The sequence below is a fragment of the Acomys russatus genome, chromosome 24 (genome assembly GCF_903995435.1).
Source record: "Acomys russatus chromosome 24, mAcoRus1.1, whole genome shotgun sequence".
In the NCBI taxonomy this organism is placed as follows: domain Eukaryota; kingdom Metazoa; phylum Chordata; class Mammalia; order Rodentia; family Muridae; genus Acomys; species Acomys russatus.
The window spans coordinates 24,215,586-24,221,613 of NC_067160.1; positions in this window are offsets into that span (position 1 = coordinate 24,215,586).

Genomic DNA, 6,028 nt, shown 5'->3' on the forward strand with positions numbered 1-6,028 from the left:
CACACATGGAAGCACTTCTTAATTCATATTTTACCCATTATTATAATCAGCACATGTTCAAATATCCAAATGAAAATGAGTTAATAAGCAATTATGTCGATTAACATATCCCAAATGACTAAGATCTAGACAAAGTAACAACCTTACATGCTAATAGTATCATCACAATTCACAAGGGCATACCTCATGACTTAGAGATTGAAAATGCTCACAGGTTCCAGGCTGCATGACCTTTCTATTTCCAGAAACCCCTAAAAGATAACATTCCCTGTCTTACAATAAAATAATAATAAGCTCAGCCATCTCTCTCTCAGCATCTACAGGGCTAGTGAAGAAAACATCAAATAGCAGATCTGTCCATCAGGATCTATCTAAACCATCATCAAAATATCGGCTCTCATGCACTGCTCATCGTCCCCTCTGTGCAGTTACCAACACTGCATACTAAGAGATGCTGACACAGTGGTGTCTGCTGATGCTGTTAATGCTGTCTGAAACATTCAGCTTACTGCTTGGAGCGGTTCTGCATCATCCAGAGTCACACACAGCCTTCAGGTTCCCACTGCAGCTACTACATAGACTTGCATCCTGTGAGAGTTTCATTTCTTATCAGTACTTTTAAAACAAGAAATGTTCTGTTTAAGTATCCAATATGCTTGCTGAAAATATCATGTTAAAATGTCAAGTCTTAACTATCAGGCAGGTTTCTCCATATATGACTAAGTTGTTGTATAATGATTTAATAGGTAAATCTGTACTCTCCTTTCAAGAAAACTTCTTTCCAAAGTATCAGATTTAGAAGGACCTAAATGTGAAGAAATGCTATACATGAAATATTAGATAATTGTGAACACTATAAACACGTACATGTTATTTACATTTCTTTCCAGGAATCAATTATTTATTCTTCAGAACAACATAGTCTAATTATTTAATTCTTCTCATAAAGTGCTAAATATGCATAGGTTAATAAATTATCATCAAGTCCTAAGACTGGATGATTGTTTAGGAAAGAAGCCTTTGTAAAAGGTTCTGCATTAACAGGGGAAATGTCACTGGTCCCCACTCCTCAAGGAACCAGAAGGGCCTTTGTTCACTGCTGCACAGCAGCTTAGGAAACCTTGTGACTGGTGTAGTAGTCTTGAAATACTGGCCTCTGGATTACAGTTGGAGCTTTTTTGTATTTATCATTAGATAAAACAGCATGTGGTGGTAAAGGAAAAAAACCCCAATGACTAAGATCAAAATCAAATTAAGTAAGTTAAAAATTAGGACAAAAAGTATAGTATCTTACCTTAAAAGAAGCCCCCCACCTTCAGTGCATGCAGAAATAATGATGCTACACACTTTATTTCTATACCTGTGACTAAACTACTAAAGTCTCATAATAGCTAACATAAGGTGCAAAAGTGCTTCAGGCAAATGTAGACTGACATTATCATGCAAACCAGTCACAATGAGTTTTAATAAAGCTACCTATTTCAGAAGTAAGGGAACAAGGGTCATGGGGTGTGATCTAAAGTAGAGATTGATGTGGTCGAGAAATATTGCACACATCTGTGAATTGTTTTTAAAAATACACTTAAAAACCCTCTTTAAGAAAAAGAAATCTGGGGCAGTGAGACAGTTCAGTTGGTGAAGACATTTGCTGCCATGCCTACAGACCTGAATCCAATCCTCAGGTTCCATAAGATGGAAAGAAAGACCCTCCAGCAACCTGTCCACTGACCTTCACATCCATGTCATGGCATATGGCCCTTCCCAACACACAAAAATAAATAAACTGGGAACAAATGCAGAGACTCACAACCACACATTATGTAGGCAGTGAGAGACTTTTGTGTGTGTCCGTCAGATCCCTTTCCTCAGGGATCAGGCTGCTGAAGAAGAGGCAGAAAAATGTGTAAGAGGGAACAGAGGACACAAAGAAAACAGGGAGCTCCAAGCCCATCATGATCAAAGCTCATATAAACTCACAAACATCAATCAAGCAAACAAAACAAAAACAAAAACAAAAAACAAAACTGAGATAGCATACACAGGGTCTGCATCAGTCTGCACCAGGTTCTTTGAACATATATTATAGTTTATTGTTTTTATAAAATTCCTGATTGCTGGGTGAGTCTATGATTCTTGTGCCTTTTCTTGGGATCTTTTCTTTCTATTTGTTGTTTTGACAACATTCTGTTTTCAAATGAGAGAAAAGGACTGGATCTGGATGGGAGGCAAGGTGGGGAGAAACTGGAAAAAGTAGAGGCAGGGAAAACATAATCAGAATATATTACGTGAGAGAAAAAAATCTATTTTCAATTAAAGGAAATAAATAATATTTTTAAAATTTTAAATTAAAAAGCGATATGTAGTAGACTTTAGATGTTGTTGCTATTGTTATTATGAGCTGATTAAAGATTTTTAACTCCCCTTCCCTCCTACCCCCAACAGAAGCAATTAGGCTCCTTAGTGGTCTGTTCCTCACTCTTCTGTTAGGAAATTCCTGTTTGCAGCTGCACAAATTTAGACATAGACTTGATATTGTGCCTGCACCTAAGGGGGGAAAATCACAGGTAGACAAGGATGGCACACTCAGGCAGCACTAATACTGTATTCATCTTTTGAGGCTTATCATCAATAATGCCTTCCTATATCATACCATCTCCCTCTTCATTCATACATTGAAAAATACTGAGCATATATATGGAGCAGATTCTAAATATGTGCCAGGACCTTGAATATCACAAAGAACTGGCGCTACAGACATGTTATGACGGCAGAATTAAAGAAAGGTTTGCAGCAATGGCTGGCGTCTTCCCTAACCTGGAGATCAGAAAGAGTCACCACAGTGAAGTATGACAAGGCTAGATAATTCTGAGAAGTTAAAATTGATAAGCAATAAACAGATTATGTTTCATATTTTAAAGTGCCGAATGTTCTGCCCATTGGCTAGATCTGGGTAGGGGTTTGAAGTTTACCGCCTGTATTGTCCTTGCCTGGTGCCTTAGTTTGAGCAGGACCTGGGCCCAAATCTGCCTATCATAATGTTCTACTTGTAGGTTTCTAGGACCCTCTGGATTCTTCTACTTTGCTATTCTCCCATGCTTCTCTCATCTAGAGTCCCAATAGGATGTCCTCCCCGCTGTCCCAGTTTCCTGGTAAGTGAAGGCTTTCATTGGGGGAGGGCTGGTGGCACTCAGAGGAAGGATAGCAGGCTACCAAGAAGAGACTTGATACCCTATGAGCATATACAGGGGGAGGAAATATCCCTCAGGAACAGTCATAGGGGAGGGGAATAAGGGGAAAATGGGATGGAGGGAAGAATGGGAGGATACAAGGGATGGGATAACCATTGAGATGTAACAAGAACAAATTAATTAAAAAATAAAATAAAATAAAATAAAAAATAAAGTGCAAAGCTAAGGACCTAGTATGAGAAGCCTTGGTTGCCCTAAAAAGAGTTTGAACTTCAGCCTTAGGGGAATGAAATCCATCAATATAATTTGTCTTGTAGTTTTAGAGTATCCCAGTTGTTTAAAATGATATCTATCTTTAGGCCTCTGTAGCCTTGCTAAAAATTATTTATTCATACAATATACTAGTCATAGCATTATTATTGCTGTATGACTCTCACAGAAAAGCAAGATGTCTATACACTTTCTCTGACAAATATGTCATAAAAAGGATGAAGAATAGACAAAACACTGCAAAATAAAAAAAATTTAAAAAAAAAAAAACAGAGTTGATTTGGTTCCTTAGTTCTGACACTAAAAATTAGACTGAGTGATATGTAAACAGAAGAAATGTACATCCCACCGCTCTGGAGGCTAAGAAATCCAAGATCAAGTATCAGAAGGTTCAATGTCTAGCACTGGCTTTCTTCCCACTAAACCTTTACACAGCAGGCATGGTAACTTCCCCTATCCCCCACTTTTTTTTTAACAAGGGAACAAATGCAATCCTAAAAGGCATAGCCATCATGTTGGTAAGGTACCATCATACTGGTAGCTGGGTTTTCAACAGATGATCTTGAGTAAGGTGATAAACATCCACACTCTTAACAAGGGAAAATTGACTTATTGGTCTGTCAGACATCAAGACATCCCAAATACTAAAAGTTGAACATCCTTAAAAAAGCAACTATTTTCATAACTACCACATTTTAGTGATTTTTCCATCATTTACCAGGGGATCTCTCATTTGACATATTTAGAGAAATTGAGTCAGGTTCAGAAATCAGTATCCTTAGCTTCAAAGTTTCTCCAAATATTAAGTCATTACCTTAATAATTTCTTTTTGTAAAAATTTTATATATATATAATAATTAAAAATCCTAAGAGGGGAGATCCAAGATGGCGACGCTGACCATGCACTGTGTCTGATCTGCAGGACAGTGCCTAGGGACAAGGCTGGGAGCTACAACCACAAGACCTGGAGAGGCCTAGGTGATAGGGGTCCACACATTAAAGAGCACAGGTGGGTCTGGCCTCAGGCCATCTAACTGGTCCACAGAGGATGGGTGCCCAGTTCCCAGCATCTGGATGTATACCTGCCTGCAAGATGCATCTGTGCCTCTATATCTTGGACTCTGTATCTAGGGCTGAACTGTGGGCCGTGAATTACCAGTATCTGGATCTGCTGGTCCAGGGGAGAACCCAGTAGAATGGATGGATCTGACTTCAGAACACTCTACCGGTCCATAGAAAGCCCCAGGTCCCAGTGGTCATGGGCAAGGTCTCCAAAGTCCAGCCAAAGGCAGGCTTTCAGTCTGTACCTGCTCTCTCTCTCTCTCTCTCTCTCTCTCTCTCTCTCTCTCTCTCTCTCTCTCTCTCTCTCTCTCTCTCTCTCTGTCACTAAACTGTGGGCTACAGAGTACCAGCATCACTGTCTGTTGGCCCAGGGTGAGCCCAGAGTATGGACCTGAGATAGATCTGACTTCTGATCACCCCGCCAGTCCAAAGAGGGACCCAGAGCCCAATCCAGGGGATGGAGTGATGGCCAGGCAGCTGTGTACACATTCTCTAAAGCCCAGCCAAACAAGCTAGGGCATGTTACCCACACTCTCTGGTGGACTAAACCAAGGTCCCAGGTCCTGAAAGGGCATGGGCCCATACACCAAAGCCCAGCCAAATGCTGCAGGCTAGTGCTCTGTACTGCATTGTCTGGCCAACTGAACCAAATCCCCAGGGTCCTGGTAGCCATGGGCAGGGTCTCCAAAGCCCAGCAAAATGCAGGAGAGTGGGTTGTACCTACACTAACTCAAACTGAACCTTGGACTGCAAAACACCAGCATCAGCATCTGCTGGCACAGTGGGGGAACCCAGGGTGTAGATCAAAGTCCCCCAAAGTTGAAACTAGGTCACCTACCTGATACAGGGAAAGGCTTCCTAATTCCCGCAGGTAAGAGATCTTGACCTACAGACACTCACCAATGAACTGCTCTCAACAGCCAGTAAAGGACACTAGAAACTGCCACCCAATGTCAGAAACAGCAGGATGACTAAAGGCCAGCATAAAAAACACAAACAACAAAAACAAATATAGCATCTCCAGAACCCAGTTATCCCAAAGATATCAACCCTGGAAACTAAAACACAACTGAAGCACAAGAAAATTACTTCAAATTCTTCATAATGAAAATGTTAATGGAAGAAATGAATAAAATCAGTAAACAAATACAGGAGACGCAGCCAAACAGATTAAGGACCTTAGAGTGGCCATGACAGAAGCATGTAGAGAAGAAATGAAGAAATCACTGGAAGAAATTCAGGAAAATGAAAACGATCAGGTGAAGGGAATCAGTAAAATGGTTCAGGATCTGAAGATGAAAATGGAAACAACGATAAAAGCACAAACAGGAAAGCTGGGATAGACAGAACTTAAAGAAGAAAACAGGAACTACAGAGGTAAGCATCACAACAGAATATAAGAGATAGAGGAAAGAATCTCAAGTGTAGAAGATGTGATAGAAGAATTTGATGCAACCATCAAAGAAAATGTTAAATCTAAAAAACTCCTGTCACAGGACCCCTGGGCC